This window comes from Saimiri boliviensis, chromosome 4 (assembly GCF_048565385.1).
Source record: "Saimiri boliviensis isolate mSaiBol1 chromosome 4, mSaiBol1.pri, whole genome shotgun sequence".
Lineage (NCBI taxonomy): Eukaryota > Metazoa > Chordata > Mammalia > Primates > Cebidae > Saimiri > Saimiri boliviensis.
In genome coordinates this window covers 108988765-109000831 of record NC_133452.1, presented here as the reverse complement: position 1 = coordinate 109000831, position 12067 = coordinate 108988765, and the positions used below count along the sequence as shown (strand labels likewise).

The 12067-nt window shown below is 37.3% G+C and overlaps 1 long non-coding RNA gene across 3 annotated transcripts in view; it reads right to left on the bottom strand.

Annotated features, from left to right (window-relative positions):
- Positions 1 to 12067, bottom strand: part of LOC141584318 (uncharacterized) — an 885764-nt gene that overhangs the window by 703806 nt on the left and 169891 nt on the right. The window lies entirely within an intron of this gene.

The window sequence follows — 12067 nt, the reverse complement described above, 5'->3', positions numbered from 1 at the left end:
TTGAAGATCAACTCAATGAAATAAAATGAGAAAGCAAGAAAAGAGAAAAAAAGAGTGAAAAGAGATGAACAAAGCCTCCAAAAAATATGGATTATGTAAAAATACCTAATCTATGCTTCACAGGTATACCTGAAGGTGACAGGGAGAATGAATCCAAGCTGGAAAACATTCTTCAGAATATTACTCAGGAGAACTTTCCCAACCTAGCAAGGCAGGCCAACATTGAAATACAGGAACTACAGAGAATATCACAAAGATACTCCTCAAGAAAAGCCAAGGCACATAATTGTTGGATTAACCAGGTTTGAAATAAAGGGAAAAAATGCTAAAGACAGCCAAAGAGAAAGGTTGGGTCACCCACAAAGGGAAGCCCATCAGAGTCACAGCAGATCTCTTAGCAAAAGCCCACAAGCCAGAAGAGAGTGGGGGCCAATACTCAACATACTTAAAGAAAAGAACTTTCAACCCGGAATTTCATAGCAAGCCAAACTAACCATCATAAGAGAAGGAGAAATAAAATCCTTTACAGATAAGGAATTGCTGAGGGATTCTGTTTCCACCAGACCTGCCTTACAAGAGCTCCTGAAAGCAACACTAAACATGGAAAGGAACAACCAGTACCAGTGACTGCAAAAACATACCAAATGGTAAAGACCAATGACGCAATGAAGAAACTATGCCAACCAAAAGGCAAAACATCCAACCACTAACAAAATGCAGGATCAAATTCACACATAACAATATTAACCTTAAATATAAATGGCCTAAATGCCCCAATCAAAACACACAGACTGGCAAACTGGATAAAAAAGCAAGAACTATCAGTGTGCTGTAATCAGGAGACACACCTCATGTGCAAAGACACACACAGACTCAAAATAAAGGGATGGAAGATTTAACAAGCAAATGAAGAGCAAAAATAAAAATAAAAAAAATTTTAAAAAAGCTGGAGTTGCAATCCTGGTCTCTGATAAAATGGACTTTAAATAAACAAAGATCAAAAAAGACAAAGAATGGCATTACATAACGGTAAAAGACCAATCTAACAAGAAGAGCTCACTATCCTAAATATATATGCACCCAATACAGGAGCACCCAGATATATAAAGCTAGTTCTTAATGACCTACAGAGAGACTTAGACTCCTACACAATAATAGAGGAAGACTTTAACACCCCACTGTCAATATTAGACAGATCAACAAGACAGAAATTTAACAAAGATATCTGATACTAGAACACAGATCTGGACCAAGCAGACCTAAGAAACGTCTACAAAACTCTCCACCCCAAATGAAAGAATATACATTCTTCTCAGCACCACATCACACTTACTCTAAAATCGATTACATAATTGGAAGTAAACCACTCCTCAGCATATCCAAAAGAATGGAAATCATAACAAACAGTCTCTCACATCACAGCACTATCAAATTAAAACTCAGGATTAAAAAACTAACTCAAAGCTGCACAATTTCATGGAAACTGAACAACTGGCTAGTGAATTTCGACTGGACATACAAAGAAATGAAGGCAGAAATAAAGATGTTCTTCGAAACCAATGCAAACAAAGACAAAATGTACCAGAATCTTTGGGACACATTTAAAGCAATGTCTAGAGGGAAATGTACAGCAACAAATGCCCACATGAGAAACAAGGAAAGATCTAAAATCGACACCCTATCATCAAAATTAAACGACCCAGAGGAGCAAGATCAAAAAAACTCAAAAGCTAGCAGAAGACAAGAAATAACTAAGATTAGAGCAGAACTGAAAAAGATACAGACACAAAAAAAAAAAATTCAAAAAATCAACAAATGCAGGAGCTCGTTTTTTGAAAAGATTAACAAAATAGACCTCTGCCAGACTAATAAAAAAGAAAAGAGAGAAGAGTTAAATAGATGCCATACAAAGTGACAAACGGTTATCACCACTGATTCCACAGAAATACAAACTACCATCAGAGATTACTACAAACAACTCTATGTGTACAAATCAGTAAATATGGAAGAAATGGATAAATTCCTGAACACTTGCACTCCCCCAAGACTAAATTAGAAAGAAGGTCAAACCCTGCACAGACCAGTAACAAGGTCTGAAATTGAGGCAGCAATTAATAGCCTACTGACCAAAAAAGTCTAGGTCCAGCTGAGTTTACAGCCGAATTCTACCAGACATACAAAGAAGAGCTGGTATCATTCCTTCTGAAACTATTCCACACAATACAAAAAGAGGAAATTCTCTGTGACTCATTTTATGAGACCAACATCATTCTGATACCAAAACCTGGCAAAGACACAACTGAAAAAGAAAACTTGAGGCCAATATCCATGATGAATATCAACACAAAATTTTTTAATAAAATACTGAAAACCCGAATGCAACAGCATATCAAAAAGCTTATTCATCATGATCAAGGCAACTTCATCCTGGGGATGCAAGGCTGGTTCAACATATGGAAGTCTATAAATATAAACCATCACATAAACAGAACCAAAGACAAAAACCACATGATTAACTCAATAGAGGCAAAGAAGGCCTTTGACAAAATTCAACAGACCTTTATGCTAAAAACTCTCAATAAAGTAGGTATCAGTGGAACATGTCACAAAATTATAAAAGCTATTTATGACAAACACACAGCCAATATCATACTGAACAGGCAAAAACTGGAAGCATTCCCTTTGAAACCTGGCACTAGACAAGGACGCCCTCTCTCACCACTCCTATTCAATATAGTACTGCAAGTTCTAACCAGAGCAATCAGGAAAGAAAAGAAATAAAGCATATTCAATTAGGAAAGGAAGAAGTCAAATTTTCTCTATTTGCAGACAACATAATTGTATATTTAGAAGACCCATCATCTCAGCTCAAAATCTTCTGAAACTGATAAGCAACTTCAGCAAAGTCTCAAGATACAGAAATCAATGTGTAAAAATTCACAAGCATACCTATACACCAATAACAGACTTAAAGAGAGCAAAATCAAGAGTGAACTCCCATAAACAATTGCTATAAAGAGAATAAAATACCTAGGAATACAACTAATAAAGGATATAAAGGAGCTCTTCAAGGAGAACTACAAACTACTGCTCAAGGAAATAAGAGAGGACACAAACAGATGGCGTAACATTCCATGCTCATGGTTAGGAAGAATCAAAATCATGAACATGGCCATGCTGCCCAAAGTAATGTACAGATTCAATGCTATCCCCATCAAGCTACTAATGAGCTTCTTCACAGAACTGGAAAAAACCACTTTAAACTTTATATGGGAAAAAAAAAAAGAGCCCACATAGCCAAGACAAGCCTAAGCAAAAAGAACAAAGCTGGAGGCATCATGCTACCTGACTTCAAACTATACTACCAGGTTACAGCTATCAAAACAGCATGGTACTGGTACCAAAACAAAGACACAGATGAATGGAACAGAACAGAGGCCTTGGAAGCAACACTACACATCTACAACCATCTGATCTTTGACAAACCTGACAAAAACAAGCTATGGGGAAAGGACTCCATGTTTAATAAATGGTGTTGGGAAAACTGGCTAGCAATGTACAGAAAGCAGAAACCTGACCCTTTCCTGACACCTTACACTAAAATTAACTCCAGATAGATTAGAGACTTAAACATAAGACCTAACACCATAAAAACTCCAGTAAAAAGCCTAGGCAAAACCATTCAGGACATAGGCATAGCGAAAACTTCATGACTAAAACACCAAAAGCAATGGCAACAAAAGCCAAAATAGACAAATGAGACCTAATTAAAATTCAGAGCTTCTGTACAGCAAAAGAAACAATCATTAGAGTGAACGGGCAACCAACAGAATGGGGAAAAATTTTTGCAATCTACCCATCTTGCAAAGGGCTAATATCCAGAATCTACAAAGAACTAAAACAGATTTACAATATAAAAACAAACAAACCCTTTCAAAAGTGGGCAAAGGAAATGAACAGATACTTTTCAAAAAAAGACATATATGAGACCCACAAACATAAGATAAAGTGCTTATCATTACTGGTCATTAGAGAAATGCAAATCAAAACCACATTGAGACACTACCTCACAGCAGTTAGAATGGCGATCATTAAAAAATCTGGAGACAACAGATGCTGGAGAGGATGTGGAGAAATAGGAACACTTTTATCCTCTTGGTGGGAGTGTAAATTAGTTCAACCCTTGTGGAAGACAATGTGGCCATTCCTCAAGATCTTGACATTGAAATTCCATTTGACCCAGCAATCCCATTACTGGGTATATACCCAAAGGATTATAAATCATTCTATTATAGATACATGCACATGAATGTTCATTGCAGCACTGTTTACAATAGCAAAGATGTGGAACCAACCCAAATGCTCATCAATGATAGACTGGGCAAAGAAAATGTAGCACATATACACCATGGAACGCTATGCAGCTATAAAAAATGATGAGTTCGTGTCCTTTGTAGGGACTTGAATGAATCTGAAACCATCATTCTCAGCAGACTGACACGAGAACAGAAAACCAAACACTGCATGTTCTCACTCATAGGCAGATGTTGAACAATGAGAACATGTGGGAACGGGGTGGGGGGAGTATCACACATTGGGGTCTGTTGGGGGGTAGCGGAGAGACAGTGGGGGGTGTGGGGAGGGTGAGGTGAGATCACGTGAGGATAAATGCCAGCTGTAAATGATGGGGGGATGGAGGCAGCAAACCACCTTGCCATGTGTGTATTACGCCACAACACTGCATGATCTGCACATGTACCCCAGCCCCTAAAGTGCAATTAAAAAAAAAAAGCAATGGAAAAAAACTTACCTATGAAAAAGAACAGTGGGGATAATTATCATAAGGTATACCTCAGGTCTCCAGATATTCAATACTGATAAGTTATTCAAAAATTTTTAATGATAGTACATTCTGCAAGCAGAAGATATTTGAAAATATGTAATTTCATTTCATTACTCTGTGTGACTTAGTATGAAAATGAGCAATAAAGTATAGAGACTGGAAGAAGCAGAGAGAAAAAAATAAATTAAAAAACATAGATGAGAATAAAATACAGCCAGAGAGAATAATAAACTAGGCAAGGAAGATAGACAGGAAAAAAAGGAGAAGGGCCCCACTGAGCGTATGATATGTGTAATGCAAATCTTGTAGCTTCTATTTCTTCTATTCTTGGTCAATTCCTCCAGTTCTATGGCCTATGAATATTTAAAACACACCTCAGAATTTTTCCAAATGGTAGGGGTTAAGGGGAGGGAAAGGCTTCATTGATTCCAGCTTTGAATGTCTCTGATAGAATTCTCAAGCCACCATATTTTACCTTTCTTATGTAACTTGATGTTTTTGCTCAGATATCCAACATTTCTTTCTCTGTCTCTGAAGTCCTATAATAAGTAAGAATTAATTTGTAGAAAACTGATCTCCTGCCGGTTGGCTTCCCAGAAAAAGTATCAACCTCCTAAAAAGTTGCTTGGAACTCAGCCATTAACAGTACTTATTAAAATCAATTCTGGTCAATGTCAAGGCAAGTAACTTAGTGCCCTAATCACACCAGAGTGAGTACAATCCTCCCCTTCTCCATCCTTGAAAGGTGAGGTAATTAATTGTGCTACTAGCTCACTATGTCATACAGGCACAAGAGCAAGGCACGGACTCCCAACCCTTCTATTGTGCCAGAGAACATCTGGAGCTCCCCTGACTATGATTACTAAATAGGCAGATTAGGATTGGAGCCAAGACTTTACTGTAATCTTTCACAATTCTATCCAAACTCCTAATCAATCAGAAGATGGACCAGAGCTTCCTTAACCATGAAGCTTAACAGCTCCCCTGCCAAAGGGTTACAATTCCACTCCTGGAATCTGACATCCAGCTCTGAGAACACATGATCTCTCCTATCTCCCTGAGTTTTCTCCAATACATACCACTCCACAAAATCTGATGCGGGTGCTTACTGATTATGTGACATTGTTTGCACAAGAGTCAGGGACTTTACAAAATATATCTTACTGTTTTTAACAAAAAGAACTATTAAGGCTGTGAAGACATTTGAACTTAATACTCTACCCAAACCACCTGCTCTATCCCCCACCTACCCCTAAAAAGTCACTAGAACATGCAATTATTAAAATCAGCCCGAATATTAGAAGCACAGTGCCTCTTCACTCACAGAGCACCTTCTCTTGGGTAGGTGGCTGGGCCATATCTTTCTGAACGACTGCCCTGTGCTTTCTAATTCTGAAGCATTTCTCATGGCACCACAGACAGACGTTAGAGAAATGTCATAGAGGCAAGTAATGCATTTGATCTCCAGGTTTAGAATAATTTTGATTTCTTCCAGATACCAGATTGCTACTTTTTCTGCAGTCAGCCACTGGCTATGAAGTATTTAAAAAATTTTTTTAAAAAATTAAAAAACAAAAAGCCAAATTGACACAAACCTAGTAACATTGTGGGGGAAAACAGCAAACCAAAAAATGTACACTGATGATCATAGGTAATCAGGATAATAATCTTTCTGTAGAGCAATCAAAATGCCATCATAACTGTTTGAGGATTGAGATATACTGACAAATTAAATGGATGTCCCACATTGAGGAATTAATGTGAGTTCTGCTTGAAGAAGAAAATACCGATTCCTACAATTACAACCCATCACTCTATCAGCCTCTTGTCTAGTTAGAGGGAGCCTCTCTGGTTGTGATAATGCATCATCAAATTTGTAGTCTCTTTGTATCTGAACAATTTAGGAAAAATAATAAAAGGCTGGATTGAGTATTGAGGACTTCCTTAGTCTCTGAAAAATGTAACCTCATAAAAAGTGGATGTCCTAGGCTTGGCTAGTTGAAAAAAGGAATTGAAAATTTATAGCCATAGTACTTTTTAAAATTTGATAGTTCTTTGAAATTGCATATTAAACTACCTCTCATTTCTTCTAAAAGGAAGTTTTCTCTTCTGTTTCTCTCTGAAAGTTTTCTCTTAAACAACATTTTTATCTGAAGTTTTAAGAAATATTTTTATCTGTCCTTTTGTTATTTTGAATTGCTTCTCCCTTTTGTCTCTCTCTCTCTCTCTCTCTCTCTCTCTCTCTCTCTCTCTCTCTCTTTCTCTCTTTCTCTCTCTCAGTCTCTCTCTCTGTCTGTCTCCTGATTTGAAAGCAGAGCTGGAATTTCTATGAGAAGTGGAAGCTTTGAAAAATAAAAACCTGTGTAGCCTTCTTCCCATCAATTAAGAAAAATCCAACCTCTTTTCTAGGTGCCTTTGCTTGCAAAGACTCACGTACTCTGAACGAGTTTTTTCTTCTTTTTTTAAACTGACAAACGTTAAAAATCCATCAGTATGCATTTCTCAGTGTGAGAGGCCTCAAAAAGGGAACAGAAAAATCTAATTTCCTCACTGAAGATATTTCTGCTATGATGTTGATTCTCAGCCTATTTTAGGAAGAATTAGGTCCCCAGGGTACTAATTATAAGCTACATTATTCTTTATGACTAAATATTCACCTTGAATTTGACCCATCTTGGCACCAAACCTAAATCTTTGCCAAGCTAAAGAACAGCTGGGTGAATTCATGGGTGAATTCTTCCCCAGGAGACACTGCTAAAAGGCCGTGTAGCTTGGAGGCTAGAACACAAGCTCTGAGATACAGGATCGACTCCCTGTCAGTTCAGCATCTTTGGAAACATTTCCTAATGTTCCTTTGCCTTAGTTTCCCCACACACACATGAGATTAATACTGATGAAAACACCTAACTCACCTTCGAAAAATGTCTTTGGCACAAGGGAGCACTCAAAAAGCATCAGCAACTGCTCTAAAATCATATGTTCAACAGGCAATTAATTAAGCTAACTTGTCACAATTTCTCATAACATCACTTTCACATTCTCTTGATTATATTAACTACTTCATAGAATCATTCCCCTGCAATTGTTTGGTGGAATAATCTGCTATATAATAAATGCACGTTACAGAGACACTTGGAAGGCTCATGTCTTCTTCAGCTGATAGCACCTCTGTTCAGAAAGGTCAGACTTTGGCTCTATGAGGATATGCATTCATGAGCTCTTGATCAAAAAGTGCCAACTTCAGAAATCTCTCAGAGTTGGAGCTCTTGGGCCTGAGCCTATTAAGGTGAATAACTTTCCCAGGGTAACTCAACAATGAGAAGAATTCAGCAGTTAAATTCCCTAGACTAAGTCTCATGCTCTCACTCAGCATACTAACCCATGCACAGCTAAATTATCTCATCCACAACTTCAATTTCTGATCCAACTAAAAAATACATGTCTATAAAGATAAGTCTTCAAGTAAGCCAGATGCATGGTAGTAGGAAGTATGTTTGCTTAGAGTCCCATGAATCAGTATTGGAATTCTTCTCTACTCTGTGAGATCTTGGGCAAATTACACTAGCTGAATCTCTCAGCTTTCATATATGAAAAATGGGGATAAAAATACCTGCCCCACAGCATTTACTTTGTGAATTCAAGATAAAATATTGAAAGCTCTCATTACAGCTCTTGACAAAAAATGGATTTTAAATATATGGTTATTACTATTATTACTATTATGTGGATTAAAAAATTAATATATTAATATGTGATTTCCTTATTCATGAGGAACTCTTGGATAGATATAATTATGGTGAAGTTGGGAGTGGCAGAATGAAAAGGAAAGTGATCCCAGTTTTAAAAAAAGTAAGAATGAATTAAAGCTGAGAGGACAGACAATAAATTTGTCTTTACGTGCCTTTAGATTAAATATCAAAAGCCTTTTAAAAATATGATTAAAACCTAAGAAAGAAGCCTATCTCCACAGAAACAACTCCACATCTAAATATACAAAATTGTATGGCCCTAATAACTCCAGGATATGTGCTACTAGAATCTAGACCAGTGTTTTACACACCGTGCTTCCCAACTCACTAATAAGTAAAAGTAACATAAGTTTGACCAGCATTTTTAAAATAAATACATATCCTATCTACATTTATAGAACATGATAAAAATATTAGAAGCCATCATATATAAGAGTATGATTTCATTAATTTGTGTTTGTTTGTACGTGTGCATATGTGTATGTGCATCTGTCTGAATTTATAAGCAGACCAGATCACAAGATTGAATATACTTTTTCCATAGTTCACAGTCAAAAACATTTGAGATACACTGTTTAGCTAGTGTGATCATTACAGCTAATTACTTCCAACATTAGATTTCTGTCATAAGCACCCAGTCACTATTTGAACTCTCCTGCTATGAACTGCTTAAGAAATGTCCAAACTCTCCTCTCAACACTCAGACTTAATTAAGCTATGAATTCAAAGATAGTCATGACTTATTAAATAGTAGGCCTGTTACTGTAAGAAATGTAATGTTCTTCTGTTGAACAATATAGAGCTACAACTTGAGAACATCAGTGTGTTAGAAATCGTATTTTTTTAAACTCATGAAGTTCCAAATGATTTGTAGAACGATGCAATTGCTGTATCACAGTAAGATTTAAAAATTTAATACACACTCTTCTGCTTTATAGGAGGAGCAAACAAGCAAGTACATAAGTAATCTGGATCATCTGAAACTTCTGTAAATTCTATGAGAAGAGCTTAGGGAAGAAGAGACACTGAGTTATTTTCAAACATAACCATGAAATGTGGAGTCACCCTACCAAAAGGAGCCTCTTATCTATATAAAAATGAAAGACAGTCAGGCCAAAAACAATAACAAAAAAACCACTCTGCTCTTCAAGTGATAAAAATCAAAAGATAAGGCTGGGTCCTGAGAGGTGTGTCATGTAAATATACAACATAAGAGAGATCATTATGTTAAAAAGGCACCACCAAGAATTATAGCTGCTTTCCTGTTTATATGACAATCTACCTATGACAAATGTCCTTCACCCTTTCTCTTATTCCCTACACTTTTAACAAAATCTCATTCTATACTCTTCTCCATTATTTAAAACTCAACATCCTCACTACATGCCTTGCCTTTGAAATGTATACTATGTAAACTTACAGCCAAAATGTTGTGGAATAAGAAGTGCAGATTAGAAAAATGTTTAATTTCAATGCTTGTCCTAATACTGTTACTAAAAAGATTGAAAAGTATATTCCTGAGCAGCCATGGTGGCTCATGCCTGTGATCCCAGCACTTTGGAAGGCTAAGGCAGGCAGATCATTTGAGTCCAAGAGTTTGAGACCAGCCTGGACAACATAGAGAAACTCAGCCTCTACTAAAAATACAATAAATTAGCCAGCATGATGGTACACACCTGTAGTCCCAGTGACTTGTAGAGGCTGAAGAGGCAGGATGGCTGGAGGCCAGGACGTCAAGGTTGCAGTGATGGTGCCACTGCACTCCAGCCTGGGTGACAGTGAGACCATGTCTCGGAAGGAAGGAAGGAAGGAAGGAAGGAAGGAAGGAAGGAAGGAAGGAAGGAAGGAAGGAAGGAAGGAAGGGAGGGAGGGAGGGAGGGAGGGAGGGAGGGAGGGAGGGAGGGAAGGAGGGAAGGAGGGAAGGGAGGAGAAAAAGAGAAAAGGAGAAAGAGAGAAAGAGAAAGAGAAAGAAAAAGAAAGAAAAAGAAAGAAAGAAAGAAAGAAAGAAAGAAAGAAAGAAAGAAAGAAAGAAAGAAAGAAGAAAGAAAGAAACAGAAATACAGACAGACATATGTCTTCCAAATTCCCTATCATTTCCATATTTGTGTATTTGGGACAATCTAGAGATAAATGTGAGAAACAGGAATCAGAAACGTCCTGGAATCTTTTGAATTCCACTATCAAACTCATGATGTTTAGGGGAAATATTAGAACAGGAAATCACAGGGCAATCTGTAGTCTAGACTTTGGATTAAAGGGACCTCAAGGTGGCAGGAACCCATCAAGAGACCTGGGAGACACCTTCCTCTTAAGCTTCTAAGGCCACTTCCCCTTTAACCTTCTACATTGCACTTCAAAAGGAGAAATTAAAAGTCAGACAGAGGAGGTCAGTGGAAGGACTGGTTGGTACCAACAGCCAGGTTAAGCATTAAACCCCCTAGTGCTAACCACAATCCAATGTATAGATCACGGACATGGTATACAGGAATTTTTCCTGGAAGGCATTGTTCTTGCTCAACAGCTGAGACCCCTACCTAGTCACGTCCCCCATGTTCTCGACCCTCTCGTATGTGCACCTCTTAGACCACAAGCCTTTAAAAGGGCCAAGATGATCTTTGCCGGGGAGCTCAGTTGCTGAGGCATCTATGCCTGCCACAGCTTCCAGCAGAATAAAACTGCTACTTCCTTCCCAGTTCGGTGTTCTAGAGGTTTGTTCACAGCTACTCCTGCTTCACTATGGTGAGAGAGCATTTTTCTAATAAGCAGGCAACATGTTGTTTATGCTTCCAATTATCTTCATCAATGTTTTCCCAAAATAGCAACAATGAAAAAATTTCTACAGCTTTACAAGAACTTTAGACAACAGAAATAATGATCATAATGTCTTAATATAATTAGCATTTTTTTTATTACTTCACTTGAGTCAGCAATTCAGGACTGATACAAACCTTGAAAAAAAAAAACTAGTTTAACAAAAGGTAGAAGAAATATTAGTGGCACAAACTCTAGCATAGAGCATGGTTATAATCACTTTAAAAGTGGCATCTCTTCTAAGACAAAGGGGCACTGAGAGATTGAATTTTGGCAGGAGCCACGTGCCAGTTAATTAAACATATTCTGAATTAAAATTTGACCATACTACCAAACTGCAAAACATGAAGAAACAATATCTTGTCTCTGCCAAGGAGAACTCAAAGAAAATTTTTTCCAAAAAGAAATAATAAACTCAAACCTAACAAAATAGAAACAGCTCCAAATACAAATTGGCTCAAACAATCAAATGTTTAAAATAGGATACAAAGTTTCTTCAAAATATCAAAGTATTAAAAATAATAAGTTTGAACATATTAAACCAGCAGCAGATTAGAAACAATCAATAATTTCAATAAATAATATGCCCCAAAATTATAGCGTAGCATCCCACCACCAAGACAATAAGCACAAAACAGAGATAAACTGCTGAGAGAAGGGCCAG